Raw genomic sequence first — 18,931 nt, 5'->3', positions numbered from 1 at the left:
ACACTTCCTTGTTAACTAGTTTTATTTCCTTGTAATCTGGTTGTTGTAGCACTAGTTTTTCAAAGCTTTATTTCAGATTGATTTATGGTTTATGCATAGTGATTGATTTCATTAGTTAATAGCTTATTCATCACTTTATTGAGTTGGAAAAACAAGTGTTCAAGTTGGGCATCCCTTCTACTAAAATGATGAATCAAAACTAGTTTCTTTTGTTTGCATGCAAATAGTTTCTTATTGAGAGTTTGATATTGAGATGAATGAATTATGATGGAATACTTATGTGCCTCTTAATTTAAGAGCTTCTTTCATTAATAATTTATCCATCTTAAGCTTTTGGTTTCAATCTCTGATTCATTAAGTGGTAATTGTGGTGAAGGTGGACTTCTTGAGTCAAGAACCATTTCAATGTTTTTCCTCTTTTTAAGCTAATTGAATTAGAGTTATAGAATGTATTACTTTTAGCTTTTTAATAACTTATCTTTCAAGGTTTGGTTACATCTGATCATCACATATAGTGAACTTGCCTCAAAGCATAAACAACCCGGATTGATAAGAAATAATTGTGTTAATTTAGGTCCACAAATTAGCTCAACATTTTGGCGACGTTGCGGGGGAGGCAAATATCGGCATAGTCAATAGAAAGATAAATTTCAAAACAACAAAAACATTTGTTACATTCCTTTTTAGTTATGTTTCTTTATGCCTAGATATAGAGATCCTCAAGGTAGATTTATCAAAAACCCCCCACAATTAGAGATAGGATCATCAAACACCCCAGTTACTGGTAATCCAATAATTGAGGAATTGGCAAAAAAACAAAGAACTGGACAAAGATTAACCTTGATTGAAAGGAAAACTTTGTTAGCTAGGGAAGCAAAACAAAAACAATTTTCAACTTCTGGAAAACAAAAAGAAATTATCAAAGTAAAACAACCTGTCTTTCCATCCATAAATCCTCCTATCTTCCAACAACTTGAAACTCCACTCAAAATTGAAACAAATCAACCAATGGCAGAAGAGGGACATGGATCTGTTATTTTCACTCCTGGACAAAGAGTTGAATATGAAAGACAACAAAGAGAATGGAGAAGAGAGAGAGAGGAGAAGGCAAAACAAGAAAATGATAGAAAGCTAGAAAACGATCGGAAAAGACAAGAAGATGGTAATGATCAAGAGACTACCTTTGGCTTTCCAATAGTAGACACAAGTGCAATATTAGGAGAAGAAGTGAAAATGAAAAATATTCCACCTTCTGTATTGCCAAACTTTTATGAAATGTCCACAGAAGATCCTGATGCATTTATGTTTGAATTTGATATTCTATGTAGAACATATGGATATACCGATGAGATTCATAAACTTCGTCTTTTCCCTGCAACATTAAAAGCAGCAGCTTTGAAATGGTTTATGGGTTTAGGAGAACAAACAATAGCTTCTTGGGATGATATGAGATCCGTTTTCCTTAAGAAATATCAAGCTTATTGTAGATCTAGAGATTCGAAAGAAGATGTTTTGAGAATGACACAACAAGAAGATGAAAGTTTAGAAGAATATTTGGAAAGATTTGCATATAATCTACAGAAATCTAAACAACACTCCCTAAATCAAGAAACTGTTCGAACAATATTTCTCAAGGGTGTAAGGGATGAATACCTTGACATTTCTAATGTGATGGGTAAAGGAGACATTTCAAACCTACCATTCGATGAAATTGTTGAGTTATGTCAAAAATATTCTAGAGGAAGATCAAAAACCGGAAGAAGGGAAGCAAGTTCAAAAGCAGCAAAGTCAACTGCAGGAGGGATAACAAGAGCTGAAATAGGAAGCTTATTGGAAAAATTTCAAAATAGATCCCTTGAGTACATTAGGGACACAAGTAGATGTGCTAAAGGCAAACAAGAAGAAAGAATAACAAGAACAAGCTCTAGCAATCTTTTGTTCCAAATGTAGAAAGAAATATCCATTGAGAGAATGTCCTTTGGATAGTGTTCAGGTTTGTGGTCTTTGTACAGAAAATCATTCCACAGAAAATTGTCTAAGATTGAAAGAATTACAAATGAACTCAATTGAAGAAGTGCCAGGGATAAAAGGTTTCTATTATGCAGCACCACGAAGACCATGGAAACCTAGGATGCCTCAACAAAATCAGCAGCAATTCCCTCAACAAAATTATCCCTATCCACCTCAAAATCCTTGGACCCCTCCAATGCCATGGCAAGCTTGGCCTCCACAACAATATTCACAACAACCTGTACAAGGTTGGAGAGGATATGGTTATGGAAACTAGCCACCTCAACAGTATCAACAACAATACCAGCAACAATACCAACAACCATTGGCATATCCACAATATCCACAATCCATACCATTTGAACAACAACATTCTGCATATCCACAATCCATTCCATTTCCACAGTAGAATCCACGACTATTGTTGACCCAACCACAACAGTTACAGCTACCCACAAATAAACCCAGACCAACTCAACTACCAGCCCAACCAATGGCAAATCCAAATAATAAGGTGGACAAATCTTCATACACTATAGAGGAAGCAGCATGTTTTCCTACATATTCGATTCTTCCTCTTAATGATGTCCACCTAAGGTCTAGAAAAGTGCTTAAAAAGGATTCTCCTCCAATCATAGGAGAACCAACTGAACAAGGAGAATCACCTAAAACATCACAAACTGAGATCCAAATTCAGAAAGGAACAAACATTACAACACAAACACCACCTTATCCTGAAAGGTTAGTGGAACAACAAAACAAAACAACCCTTCCTGAATTTGATATCTTAGATGAGTTAAAAAATGCTTATGTAAAAATTCCTTTGTTAAAGGCAATTAAATAAATACCAATATATGCTAAAACAATAAAGGAATTGTGCATTAGGAAATCAGAGAAAAAGAAAAAGGATCCTACTACAATCCAAGTCATTGGTAAATTAGCAAGCCTCATGTCTACACAAACCATAGTAGAGAAATATATTGATCCTGGTATCCCTATGGTTACTATATCAATAAATAATTTCTCAGTACCAAACACATTAATAGACTTGGGCACAGCTATAAATGTAACGACAATGGAGACAATGAAAACTTTGCATTTAAACAACATTAGATCAACTTCTACAATCTTGGAACTAGCAGATAGATCTAAAGTTGTTCCTGAAGGAATATTAGAAGATATCATAGTCTCTTTGGATTCATGGGAGTATCCTGTTGACTTCCTTATCTTGCAACCAAAATCAAACTTGGGAGGACATCCTCTAATCTTAGGCAGACCATGGTTAGCTACTGCTGATGCCTTCATAGGATGCAGATCAGGAAGCATGATTATTTCACATGGAGATGAGAGGAAACACATAACTCTTTATTCACCTGCACAATCAACTCCTTTAGAATCAGTACTTGAAACTCAAGAAAAACAACAAATTAAATCAGTTTTAAGTATAAATCAATTCTTTGATTTTAGAGAAGAAGAACAGAATGAAGACTTAATGGATCTTTTCATTTCAGAACCAAGTATTTCAGAGCAGCTTAGAAAAGTTCAATATGAAGCTGCAAGTAACCTTTTGAATCAATGCTTTCACGAAACTTGTACTATTCAAACTCTGCAGAAATCTTTTATAGATATCTTTCCTGTAAACACAATCTCCAATCCAACAATAAAAACAATTGAGGTATATCCTGGAAAACATCTAAACATTGGAAACGAATTGCAATCAGCACAAGAGCAAGAGGTAATTGCATTATTACAGAAATATTCAAAAGATTTTGCCTGGGATTATACTGACATGCAAGGAATCCATCCTAGCACATGTATCCACCACATCTATACAGATGATCAACTTAAACCTGTAAGACAACCTCAAAGACGAATGAATCCCGTGATGAAGGAAATAGTGAAAGAAGAACTGCAAAAATTGTTAAAAGTTGGATTCATCTATCCTATTTTAGATAGTCAATGGGTTTCTCCATTGGTTATTGTACCAAAGAAAAATGGAAAGTGGAGGGTATGTGTGGACTATCGGGAACTAAAAAAAGCTAAACTAAAAGATCATTTTCCTCTACCATTCATTGATCAAGTGTTAGACTCATTAGCTAGAAAGAAATTTTTCTCCTTCTTAGATGGGTTTAGCGGATACAACCAGATAAGAATAGCAACAGAAGACCAAGACAACACAAAATTCACTTGCCCATGGGGAACCTATGCATATAATGTTTTGCCATTTGGTCTATGCAATGCACCTACAACTTTCCAACGAGCAGTGCTTGCAATATTTGTTGATCTAATTCATGAATGTGTAGAGGTCTATATGGATGACTTCACAGTTTACGGAAACACATATAATGATTGCCTAAACAACCTTGAGAAAGTTTTGAAACGATGCATTGAAACAAATTTGTCATTAAGCAATGAGAAATGCTATATGATGTTGACAGAAGGAATAGTTCTGGGACACCATATTTCTGCTTCAGGAATTAAGGTGGATCCAGCAAAAATCCAAGTCCTAGTAAACTTAATGCCTCCTACAACACAGAAATAGGTAAGAAGCTTCTTAGGCTATGCAGGCTATTATAGACAATTCATTGAAAACTTTAGTAAAATAGCCCAACCTCTGTTCAAACTATTAGCAAAAGATATTGAATTTCACTAGACAAATGATTGTCAAAATGCATTTCAAATTCTGAAAGAGAAATTGTCAGTTGCACCCATTCTTCGTGGGCCAAACTGGTCTTTGCCATTTCATATATCAACTGATGCATCCGATACACAATAGGTGCCTCTCTTGGACAGAAAGAGAACTTGTTCACTTATGCAATATACTTTATAAGCAAGAATCTAACACCTGCAGAAATGAACTACACAGTCACAGAGAAAGAAATGTTAGCCGTTATACATGCAGTAAACAAATTCCGGCACTATGTAACAGGATATCAATTTTTCATTCATACAGATCATTTAGCAATCAGATACTTGATGAATAAACCCATCAACAATGGAAGAATAACAAGATGGTTACTGTTATTGCAAGAATTTAATATCACAATACAAGACCGGCCAGGCAAAGAAAATCAAGTGGTTGACTTTTTGTCCCGCATACACTCACCCAACGATCCAAATCCAGTTGCAGATAACTTTCCAGATGAACACCTATTTTCCATCACAGTAAAAACACCATGGTTTGTAGACATTGCAAACTATTTATCTTCTGGAAAGTTTCCAGCTCAATTCACTAAAAAGCAAAAATACAAAATTGTTAGAGCAAGCTCTAGGTATAGTTGGGTAAATGGTGATTTATTTTATACTGGTTCAGACTTGATATTTAGAAAATGTGTGCGAGAAGATGAAATATTAGACATTCTAAGAGCATGTCACAATGAACCATGTGGTGGCCATTTTGCAGATAAACAAACAACATATAAGGTGCTGCAACTGGGCTATTAATGGCCATCCATCTTCAGAGATTCTAAGAAATATGTCAAGCAATGTGACAACTGCCAGAGAATAGGGTGACCAATCACAACAGATGAGATGTCGCTGAAGCCACAGGTCCTCATAGAACCATTTGAGCAATGGGCACTTGACTTTGTTGGACCTATCAATCCACCATCAAATGGAAAGAGGTACATCTTAGTATGTACAGACTATGTAACCAAATGGGCAGAGGCTAAAGCAGTAAACAGAGCAACAGAAGATACAGTGGTCACCTTTCTTTTTGAAGAAATCTTTGTCAGATATGGAGTACCTAGACAAATTGTAACAGATCAAGGAACACAGTTTACATCAAAGCTGGTACACGATTTAACGGAGAAATACAAGATCAAACACAGGAAATCTACACCATATCATCCTCAAGCAAATGGGCAGGTTGAATCAACAAATAAAGTCCTAGAAAATATCATGACAAAAACAGTACAGATGAACATAAAAGATTGGTCTGAAAAATTAAAAGATGCATTATGGCCCTACAGAATCACATGGAAAACTACAACTGGTTTTAGTCCATACCAGTTAGTATATGGGAAAGAGGCCCTACTGCCTATAGAGTTTCAGATACATACATACAGACTAGCAGCTGAACTAGGACTAGACTTGATAGAAGCACAACAGCAGTGGATCATGGAACTGAATCAGTTGGATGAGCATCGTCAACAAGCCATGGAACATACTACACTGGTGCAACAACAAAGAATGAAGTGGCATGACAGATATATCAAAACAAAGACATTTCGCAAGGGAGACTGGGCATTGCTTTTTGACTCCAAATGCAAAGACTTCAAAGCAAATTTCACAACACACTGGCTAGGCCCATATGAAATTGACGAAATCTTTGACAATGGAGCAGTCAAGATCAGGACAATCGACCAGGACTCCACCTCATTTATAGTGAATGGACATAGGCTCAAAGTTTACAATAGGCCTATCAGTAAAGAAGCATTTATGAAACAACTGATCGAAGATACAGAACTGGAACTCATGGCACAGGATTAGCCATCTCCCAGTCTAGTAGTTGAATAATAAAAAAAAAAAAAAAACACAAAAAAACACAAAAAAACAAAAACAACATAAAAAAAACAAATAATTTGTTTGCAAGTGAAAACCAGGCAACTGGCACTTCGCAAGCATGAATTCATAGGGGAAAACCAAGGCAACTTGGACTCTATGAATTCCTTATACTTGTTCTATTGTTCTCAGATACTTTCAATGTAGGCACTCTCCACCACCACCTGACTTGAGGACAAGTCATATCTTCAACAAGGGGGAGACTTGCATCAGCTCTTTAGCTGGAAAGCTGAAGTTGAAAGCTGAAGTTGCAAACATCAGCTCTTTAGTTGGAAAGCTGGAGTATAGAAGGAATTTGTATTGTCAACAGAGGGAACTGACATAACAAATCATTTCCAACAGACCTGAAAGATCTGCCAATGTCAGAACAACATGTGCATATTTTGTAAGCAGTGCAAAGGGACCTGAAACAAAGAATCATTACAGAGGGACCTGACTAACAATTCAAGAACCAGAACATGAAGAACAAGGAGCAGCAATAAAGTTTACATTTTGATCCATCTACAACATCTGATCAACTGATTTCATCTCACTTGTACAGCCATCATCCAGGGGAGTATATGTATAGTCATTTTGTGCTTAAAAAATTCAAATTTTTCTTAGAAATTTTCAGTTTTTGTTAAGTTGAAATTAGTACCTGAGGATATTCATTATCATTCATATCCTATATTCCTATAACCCTTATACATCATAACCCTATTCCCTTTAATTTCCATACATATTCCCTATTTTCATTAACCCTATTACCCCTAAGTATTTTTCTTTAAGAGCTTAGAAAGACCAAACTAGGACAACTTTCAACCTACACATACAACTCAAAGCATTAGTGGTGGTGATAATTTTAATATGACCCAAATGGTCATTTTAAATTTATAAAGATATGTTATACAAGTCAAACAAACCCCATGCGCTATATGGAAATCAAAGTTATTATATATCATACCAACATATACCATAGTTCAAAAAATGTGAATGCGCTATAGTCATCTATATAACCCAAAGCGCATATGATATAAGGTATATGAAACAAAGGTGCATAATGTACGGTATATAATATAGTTATAAGTGAAGGCTTATAAACAACGCATACGATTTGGTATGATATGTGGTGGATGGCCGCATGCAAAGATTGTGCATATAACCATTGCAGCGGGGTGTTGAAATGTAATTGCATACATATCATTGCAAGACAAGCAATGTTTGAATATCATTGCAAGCACACGACGGTGGCCATAATGGTAAAACAATAGCAATGAATAAAACATTACACCCCAAACGACAACCGGCCAGCACACAGGTACGAGCTCAACACGGTGGCATGGCAACCCGTTGTCATTGGACATTACACTGCACAAGGATCATGCGTATGAAACGATGATTTGGCCATCTTAATGACATAGTCGGGCGACTGGTCAAACAGGACGGCCATGTTAACCACGCATTGTAAACACCAATGAATAAGAAGCGCAGTACAGCCCTGAAACGGTCATGAACCGACTGAGCTCTTGCGTTGTTTAAACCATATTCCTCATTGCCGAATAGCTCAGAGAAATGGTGTTTGAAGCTGCAGCCTAGTGAAAAGGAGGGTGAAGTGAGTTTAGGCGAATTTAAAGAAGGAAATCATCCCGGGTTTAACGTTCAGAGATAACAGATTTTCGGGATTCAATCAGGTAATGCACTAGTTGTTTAAGCTCGGCACACAGTGAAGTAAAGGTTATGAACTATCTGTTATTAATGGTTACGATTGCTCTGCCCTTGCCACCAGTCAATTGCACAGTTGAACAAGGATTTGGAGTGCCGGATATTCCTCAAAGCGCTCATTGATAACAGGTAACGCCGAAACCATAGCCTCAAATCCGTTGATTCGCTGCGTAAATCTTGGTATGAACTGCTAGTGAATCGCGCTGCACTTAAATGAGAATGCATTGCATGGTTAACACGTTAGGATTTGGCATTGTTATGAGGAGTTTTTATGGCGTGCCGTGTTAACAATGAAATCTACGAACAGAGGAGGCACGAAACTTAACTGTTATGGCATGTTATGTTGTATGGCGGTGAGTGGTGATTAAATTGTGAGTGTTGTAGAATGCGCACTGCGCTTTGTTTGTTGCCACACCTTGTTCTGTTGCGCGCTGTTTTAAACTTCAAACAAACAGTCAATCTGATATACCATATGCATGAAATGACATGCGTCTGTGTCATAAACCCTTGCTGCGCATTGTTGCTTTCATTTGCACCGAAACAGGGGATTGAAATGTCTGAGGGCTGAATGAATAATGCCATGTGGAATTTTTGGGTTACCAAACGAAGATTGATTGCCGAGCCATTTAGAACTAAATGCGCTGTGTTTTTTGTTTTATCATCCGTGTTTTGAGGCCGAGAATATGTGTATAATCCTCAACCTTTCATGCTAAGGCTGAGAGCCTTCTTGCAAATATTTATGAGATAACAAAGCACATTTTTGTAATTTTTTTTTTATGATGAGGCCGCAAGCATATTTTCCAAAATTTTGTGATCAGTCAAAAGCATTTTTTTTCAAATGTTTTTGATTAGGTGGAGAGCATTTTGAAATTTTTTTTTATGAGACCGAGAGCCGTATGCATGCGAACCACTCAGTTTTCTTGGTTGAACATACACAATAAAACAATGGTTTGATTTTGGCAACGAAATAAGGCGATGAGCATACATGGACATTGTTTGTATATGTATTTTGTTTTCAAAAAAAGAGAGCAGTATATTGACAGGGGTATACAGGTGTTTGTTTGCATTGAACAGGGAACTAAAACAGTGTTGTTGTAGAGAGAAGAGTCAAATAGAGGTTAAGAAAGTCAGAATTAAGTTGATTGAGAGGAGGAAGGTAAGCTTCTTTGCTTTCAAAATTTCATTTTGAAAACAAACAAATAGTTATATTTTTATTGTCAATATGAAATTAGTAATAGCAGAGGAATTCATTCACTGGTTTACAGAAGCAATGTCAGTCAGAGTAGAGCCAAAATTTCAGATAGAAAGCTGGGGGAAGGAAACTATAGAAAAACTTTACCAAGCGGGGATGATAAGTTTCTTACAAAAATTTTGATGGCCACTCTGAAGAAATAACCAGGGACTTTATAAATAATTTCAGTCAAGATCAGACACGGGTAGGAGATGTCATTATTCCTGTAACCCAGGAATATCTTTCCCAAGCTTTAGATCTACCCATGATAGGTGAGAAGTATTACAAAGGCCTGCACTTCAAGGAGAAAGCTTGGACTTTCTTTCTTGAGAAGAACCGGAAAGGGAAATTTGATAGAACAAAAGGGATACCCAGGGAATGGTTTAATGAACCATGGGGTGAGTTGGTTTTGTTCATCCAGAAGTTTTTGACTTGTGATAGAGGATATAGCGTTGCCCACTTGTATCATGTTAGACTTCTACAACATATTAAAGGGGAGGATAGGATTAACTTGCCTTATTTCCTCTATAGGAGCCTTTTGAGAATGATTGAAACAGTCAAACATGAACACAGGCCTAAAGCAGGACAGGTTTACCACCAAGGGTTAATCAAAATCCTAGTTGAGTATCAGGTGAGGTCACAGGGCATAGTGTGGTGAGAGTTCATGTCTAAAAATCAATTCATTGAACAGGTTAATGAAGTACAGGATAAAACAGAGCAGGAAAACAGAGGATTAATGAACTCACCCTTCTATCCCAGAACAAGAGCTAAACAACATAATAACATGGCCATGCAAGAAAATGAAACGTCTGTTATGTCTATTCCTAGAAGATTTAGGAATAAAAGTCCCATTGATTTAGACAAGGAAGTAGAAACATATTACCCAAGACAACAAGAAGAAAATAATATTGCACAAGAGGTATTTGAGAAGGATTCTTCATATGATGATGCAGCAACAGCATCACTAATGAAAACAACACAAGATTTTGAGAGAGAAATCAATTTGAGAAGAATCAAGGACTTAACTGACCAATTGGAAATTAGCAAAATCTTGGAGAAACAATTAAAAGAGGAAAACAAGGCAAATAAGAAAGATAATGCTAAATTGGTTAAGGCAAATGAAAAATTAAATGAAGAATTGGGGAGACTGAAAAGGAAAAAAGATCTACTTTCTAAGCAAGCATTTTAACGGCTAAAGGAAAAGAACATGTGGCAGGCAAAGTATGAAAAACAAAAGCTCAAAGCAGCTTTGTTCAGGGAGAGACATGACACAAGTCTGGATTTTTTGGTCAGGGCAGCACAAGAGGAAGCATCTACAGGTGCAACATCTACTACAGAGAGAAGAAGGTCAAAGAGGAGCAAGCAAGCATGGGGACATGCTTGATGATAAGCAAGGGAGAGATGTTGGGCCTTAGTTTTGGTCTTATTTTTGCTCAAAGAAACTTACTTATCCATCTATTTTCCATCCATTTTCCCTTCATTTATCCCATTTTGATGTATATTTGATATCCATTCAGGTATTTAATTTTAATTTTTCAATTTCTAAAGTTTTTATGAAAATTTGGGTTTTTAGTGCAAAATTGGCAGATTCAGAAATTCTCGTAATAGCTCTATGGTTGATATGGTTGCAGGACACTTGGGCACGAATGGAATGCATGGATGAACAGCTTGGGAACTAGGACTAAGCCAGTAATTCTTAGTTCGAACAGAACAAGCTTTATTAGGCCCATTTGGTGCTAGTCCACCATGACTAGTCATTCAGAAATCCCATACAAATAGGGCAGTTTTGAGATTCTATGGGATTGGTCATCTTTCTTGGGATGGGAGCAATGGTTTCGACTTAGATAGGTGGATGAGAGTAGATGGGTTTGTTTGAGTGAATATAGATCAGTTTGTTCATGAGACTTCTTTTTTAAAGCCAAAACTTTGATGGCTTATGTATTGACTTATGATATACTTTTATGCTGTGACATCTTTGGATTGAGGAGTTAATTTGAAGACTTGTGTTATTATTATTCTGCTGTTCAATGTTATGGATGTGTGACTGAATTTAAGCTTTTCATATCACCTCTCAAGTGTGCAAGGCAAGGGTGGAGGGCCCCCATTCCAAGCTAAGTACATTGCCTTGTTAACTAGTTTTATTTCCTTGTAATCTAGTTGTTGTAGCACTAGTTTTTCAAAGCTTTATTTCAGATTGCTTTATGGTTTATGCATATTGATTGATTTCATTAATTAATAGCTTATTCGTCACTTTATTGAGTTGGAAAAACAAGTGTTCAAGTTGGGCATCCCTTCTACTAAAATGATGAATCAAAACTAGTTTCTTTTGTTTGCATGCAAGTAGTTTCTTATTGAGAGTTTGGTATTGAGATGAATGAATTATGATGGAATACCTTATGTGTCTCTTAAGTTAAGAGCTTCTTTCATTAATAATTTATCCATCTTAAGCTTTTGGTTTCAATCTCTGATTCATTAAGTGGTAATTGAGGTGAAGGTGGACTTCTTGAGTCAAGAACCATTTCAATGTTTTTCCTCTTTTTAATCTGATCGAATTAGAGTTATAGAATGTATTACTTTTAGCTTTTGAATAACTTATCTTTCAAGGTTTGATTATATCTGATCTTCACATATAGTGAACTTGCCTCAAAGCATAAACAACCCGGATTGATAAGAAATAATTGTGTTAATTTAGGTCCACAAATTAGCTCAACAGTTGCAAAGGGGTACACACAAAAAGAAGGGATAGACTATGAAGAAACCTTCACCCCTGTAGCTAAATTGAACACCATCAGAATGTTAATCACTTTAGCTACTAAGAAACATTGGACGATACACCAACTAGATGTAAAGTCTGCATTTGAATGGAGAACTAAAACAAGAGGTTTATCTAGAGCAACCAGAAGGGTTTTTCTAGAAAGGAAAAGGACATTTAGTCTGTAGGTTGAAGAAAGCACTTTATGGACTAAAACAAGCTCCCAGGTCGTGGTATGAAAAGATTGATTCATTTTTTCTACAAGTTGGCTACAATAGAAGTAAGAATGACCCTAATCTTTACACCAAGAAAGATGAACAACGGTGCATAGTGTTGATTTCATTATATGTAGATGATTTGATAATTACAAGCGATGCTACATATCTAATTGATGAAATCAAGAAACAAATGTCACAGATGTTTGAGATGAAACAACTTTGTGAACTTAGATACTATTTAGGTCTTGAAATCTAGAGAGATTTAGGTCAAACATTCCTGTCCCAAGAAAAGTATGTTAAAGGCCTATTAGAAAAGTTTAGAATGGATCAGTGTAAGCCGACACTAGTACCATTGCAGCAAAACTTCAAATTGTAATGTGAGGATGGCTCAAAAGCAATAGATGCAACACTTTACAGACAACTGGTTGGGAAACTAATCTACCTAACCACCACTAGACCTGATTGACATATGCAGTCAGTGTGCTATGTCAATTTATGTCTAAGCCACTTGAAAGCTATTGGAATGCAACAAAGAATGTTTTGAGGTGTCTACAAGGTACTGTAGATTATCGAATTATTTACACTGACTCTCCTGATGTTAGATTGGAAGGATTTGCAAATTCAGATTGGGTAGGAAATGTAGATGATCGCAGATCTATAATAGGTTATGCATTCAGTCTTGGATCTGGGGTGATCACATGGAGAAGAAAGAAGCAGAACATAGTCTCTTTGTCCTCAGCAGAAGCAGAGCATAAAGCCATGTGTGGAGCAACGTGTGAGGTAGTTTGGTTGTGGAGACTTCTCCAGGATGTTGGGGAAGAACAGACATTTGCAAAAACAATCAGCTGCGACAATTAGAGTTCAATCAACCTGGCTAATAATCCGGTGTTTCACAAAAACACTAAACATATTGATATTCAATTCCACTTTGTCAGGGAGAAAGTGCAATCCAAAGAAATTCATCTGGAATATTGTAATACATGTGATAATGTTGCAGACATTTTCACCATAATGTTGGATCAAAGACCCACCATATTCCAAAAATCAATATGAGGAAGTTTGATGGCAAGGATCCCGCAACATGGATATTACAGATGGAGCAATTTTTTGATCTCAATAATGTGCAAAACACACAAAAGGTACGTATTGCAACTTTATATTTGGAACCAAATTAGTTTGTATGGTATCAATGGCTTTGCTCTCGTAAAGAAATTATAACTTGGGCAATTTTTATGGAAGAATTGATAGCACATTATGAGGATACAAAAAGCAACACTTTTTTTAGCCAATTGATAAGTCTCAAACAAAAGGGTTCAATAATGGAGCATGTTGACGAGTTCCAAAAATTGAACATAAGGGTAAAAAATACTCCAGAGGAGCATAGGATTGATGTGATCATAGGGACTTTAAAGGATAATATCCAACATGATGTTCGCCTTTGGGAACCTGATTCATTAGAGAAGGCATTCATGTTAGCAAGAAAGATGGAAATCAGAATTATGGCAACCAGGAAGCATACCAGTCACAACTATAAAGGTCATAAGTGTGCTGAGAAGAAATTATTCTACATAGATTGTGAAGAGGAAGAAGAAAAGGAGCAAGAAAGGTCAACGAAAGAGGATATACTCCAGGAACAAAGCCTAGATAAAGAAGAAATGAATCCGACCATACCTTGTAATGCATTGACTGGAATTACCACTCCTCAAACCATCAAGATAGAAGGACAAATCAGGAAGAAAAAGGTAACAGTGTTGATTCATTCAGGAGGTACCCACAATTTTATTCATTATAAGGTAGCAAAATAATTGAATTGCTTCCTATATCCAACACCAGAGTGTCAAGTGATGATTGCAAATGGAGGAATGATAAATTTCTCTGGAAGGTGCCATAATATCAAGCTATCCATGGGAGAATATGTATTGACTAGCCCAATGCTTTCCATTCCAATGGGAGGTGTTGATGTTGTACTAGGAGTCCAATGGCTACAATCATTGGGTACAATAGCTTTTAATTTTCAAGAACTTTTCATGAAATTTTCTGCCGAAGGAAAGGAAGTTGAATTAAGGGGTATTGCAAGGAAACCGAGAAAGATAATCAGCTCTAATGGTATGACAAAGCTTTTAAAAAAGGAACAAAGAGGTGTAATTTCTCAATTATGTTCGCTAGATGTTTCCACATCGGAATCATCTATTTCTCCATATCCCTAAAAGTCTTGGAAAATCATTCCAAGGTATTTGAGACTCCCAAAGGTCTCCCACCTATTTGTGATCATGATCATGCTATTCATCTAATTCCAGGAAGTCTTCCTCCAAACATTAGGCCATATAGATATTCGTATTCCGAAAAGAGTGAAATTGAATGTATGGTTGCAGAAATGCTAGAGGCTGGTATAATTCAACCTAGTCAAAGTTCTTTCTCTCCTCCAGTAGTATTGGTGCACAAGAAGGATGGATCATGGCGCATGTGTCCGGATTATAGGGAGTTCAACAAGCTCACTATTAAAGATAAGTTTCCCATTCCTGTCATTGGTGAATCACTAGATGAATTGCATGGATCAATTTACTTCACCAAGTTGGATCTTCATTCAGGATATCATCAAATCAGAATGAAGACTGAAGACATTCCGAAAACAACATTTAGAACTCATGAGGGTCATTATGAATTTTTGGTCATGCCTTTTGGCCTTACCAATGCACCTTCTACATTTCAAGGTTTGCTGAATTCCATTTTCAAACCCTTCCTTAGAAAATTTGTGTTAGTACTTTTTGATGATATACTAATCTACAACAAGTCTTGGAAGGATCATGTTGAACATGTTGAAAGGGTGCTACAACTATTGGAGGAGAAACAATTATATGCAAAAAGATCCAAATGTTTCTTTGGAGTACAAGAGGTGGAATATATGGGTCATATTGTATCTCATGAAGGAGTTAAGGTAGACCCTAGCAAAATTAGAGCCATTAAGGAATGGAAAATCCCCATATCCATAAAGCATCTACGAGGATTTCTCGGGTTGACAGGGTATTATCGCAAGTTTGTTAAGAATTATGGGAGAATAGCAGAACCTCTAACAACATTATTGAAGAAATATGCATTTTCATGGACTCCAGAAGCAACAAAGGCCTTCGAACATCTTAAAGAGGCAATGTACCAAGCACCGGTCTTAGCTACACCGGACATCACAAAATCCTTTATTGTGGAATGTGATGCTTCAGGAAATTGAATTAGGGTTGTTTTAATGCAAGATAAAAGACCCATTGCTTTTGAAATTCATCCAATCAAGAGAGATTTTTTACACAACTATTTATGAGAAGGAAATGTTGGCAATACTACATGCACTTAAGAAATGGTGACCTTACCTAATGGGAAGACACTTGAAGGTAAAAACGGATCATGATAGCCTTAAATACTTTTTAGAACAAAGATTATCCTCTGAAGGGAAACAAAAGTGGGTCACAAAGAAGTTGGATTATGACTTTGAAATTATCTACAAAAAAGGGAAGAAAAATTTGGTGGCAGATGCACTCTCAAGAAAGGATGAGGATGTGGAAGCATTGTTGTGTGCAATTTCTATTATCCAACCAGATTGGATAAATGAAGCAAGGGAGGAATGGAAGAATGATGAAGAAGTATGGGCACTTATTCGAAAGTTACAACAAGATTCCAGTACATCTAATACATTTAGCTGTCAAAATGATTCATTATGGTACAAAGATCGCTTATACCTCTGTAAGAATTCGCAACTCAAACAAAAAATTCTTATGGAATTGCACACTTCCCCTTAGGAGGGCACTCAGGATTTTTAAAAACTTACGACAGGGTTAAGAAGGAATTTTTTTGGGATGGCCTTAAATCGGATATTCAAAATTTTGTGGCGGAATTTTTGATTTTCCAAGAAAATAAAGTTGAAAGAATTAAGACCCCGGGTCTATTACAACCTTTATCCATTCCAAGCCAACGTTGGGAGGAGGTTTCAATGGATTTTATCATAGGTTTACCCAAGTCTGAGGGAAAGAGTGTCATCATGGTGGTAATTGACAGAGTTACCAAGTATGCACACTTTTGTGCATTATCACATCCATTTAAAGCTAGTACAGTTTCTACTGCATGTATGGAAACAATTCAAAAGCTACATGGAAACCCAAAGATTATTGTAAGTGACAAAGATCCCATTTTTACTGGAAATTTTTGGAAAAAATTATTTTCTTGTCTTGGTAATCAATTAGCTCATAGCTCATCCTATCATCCCCAATCTAATGGGTAGACTGAGATACTAAACAAATGTTTGGAAGGATATCTTCGTTGCTTTGTATCTGATAAATAGACACAATGGGTCAAATGGATGCCTCTGGCTAAATGGCGGCATAACACTTCCTTCCATACAGCAACAAAAATGACCCCATTTATGGCACTTTATGGATATCAGCCACCATCCATCACATCATACTTAAGAGAAAATTCTAAGGTTCAAGCAGTGGAACATGACATCGAACATCAACAACAAGTCCTCCAACTCTTAAAGGATAACCTCGTGTTGGCACAGAATAGAATGAAACAATAGGCAGATCAACATCATAGTGAAAGAAGTTTTGATGTAGGTGATTGGGTATTCCTATGGCTACAAACATATAAACAAATGTCCCTCAAGAAAGGTAAGAGGGATAGTAAATTATCACCAAAGTATTATGGTCCGTACAAGGTGTTGCAAAAGATTGGTACTATGGCATACAAATTGGAGCTCCCTAAAGCATCTCAAGTGCACCCGGTTTTCCATGTTTCATGTTTAAATAAGGTTATAGGCGATAAGCTCCCAGTTCGAACAATATTTCCAGAAGTTGAAGAGGAAGGAAAAATTATATTGGAACCGGAAGAAGTCACAGAAACAAGAACTCAAAAACTACGAAATCGATCAATTTCGGAGTATCTCATCAAGTGGAAGAACTTATCTGCTGAAGATTCCACATGGGAGGACGAGAATTTTATACAGAAGCATCCAAAACTACTCAAGTGTTGAGGAAAACACTTTTTTGAAGGAGAGGGGCATGTTAGGTCCCTATAGTACTAGTGATTACCCCATTACTATTGTAGTTCCATCACTTATTAATATTGTTGATCCCCTATTGTCCCCATATTTTTATTACTTTGCCCCATAGAATCCGTCTATTGTTATTTTTGTGGCTTTTTATTATTATTGTTAGGTCGACTGGGTTATATTGTGACTCCATAGACTCCTATATATAGAAAGGAGGTTTTTTCATTTGAATCATCCAATAATTGTTTATTTGTGTAATGTAAAGGAGGTTGCCCCCTCGAAGAGGCTGAATTCTAAGGCATTGATCTCTCTTTTCTATTTTTTGTGAGCTGGTTTCATAACAAAAACCCATTTCTTCAGATGTTCCAGAGGAGGCCTAAATTTTGAGAAAAAAGGGAAAAAGTTGCCACAAATCAGCTTTCTGGACCTCTTTTTGACAGGTGTTGTGATTCGGGAGAGACCTTGGGAGATTGGATTTTTGAAGGCCTTCCCATGGGTAATTTTTGAAAATTCAAGGTGTTATAGAAACTAGACTTCAAACTATAGTTCACCATTCTTTCAAATATTTATTTTGACCTCTAGAGGGAACTGTAAAGTGGGCCCAAAGTTGGTGATGTGCTTCTGCAATTTCCTGTGCTTTTTATTTTAAATTTCACTATGTAAATTTCCTCGTTTTTAGTTTGACTTGGTGAAAGTCAAAACTCTTGGTGTAATTGAACTTGGTTCAAGGTTATATGATGTAGGCATGAATAAATTCACATGATAGGTTTTTTTTTTATGTTTAATAGGCCTCATTAAGGAAGTATAATCCAAATCGAAGTCTACAAGAAGTGTTTGTATTTGACCTTCTCACTCTCACCCGTTTCTTGAGAGAATCTTGAAATCAGTTCCACCACATAAGAATTCGACTCCTGAAGGTGGGGAAGTGATTCAATTGAGTCTATATGTACTATTTCTCATTCAGAGAGAAGGGTTGGACTTTTGATGGTGGATTCTTAGATGTTATGATCTTTTCAGTTAATACAGGAGCAGTTGCAACTATTTTTCAGAACTGTAGTTCTCTGAGTGTATGGTATTTTTTTAATCATTCTATTAGTTTCTAATGGCTAAATCATATTTCTTCACATGATTTGTCTTCTTTCTATGAATTACCTTGAAGTTAAGTAGATATGATTCTTGATTTCAAGCTATGTTTATGCGGTGTTCATAGTTGTGTTTATTTCTTCTAAAAGCTAATGAACTCATACTTACATATGCTCATTAGTCTCTTAAAAACTTTCTAACCTATACTACATCAAAACTATTTCAAGTACACCATAGCCTTCAGCTGCTTGGATCCTTTCTATATTTGTCTCTACATTCCTAAAGCCTATACCTAATCCCTTGCTCTAAACCCTAGTCTAGCAAACCCTAAAATCTCAAAT

Source organism: Pinus tabuliformis, chromosome 4_1, assembly GCF_031772625.1.
Source record: "Pinus tabuliformis cultivar Carrire ecotype Pingquan chromosome 4_1, CPIR1, whole genome shotgun sequence".
NCBI lineage: Eukaryota > Viridiplantae > Streptophyta > Pinopsida > Pinales > Pinaceae > Pinus > Pinus tabuliformis.
This window is presented reverse-complemented; position numbering follows the sequence as displayed.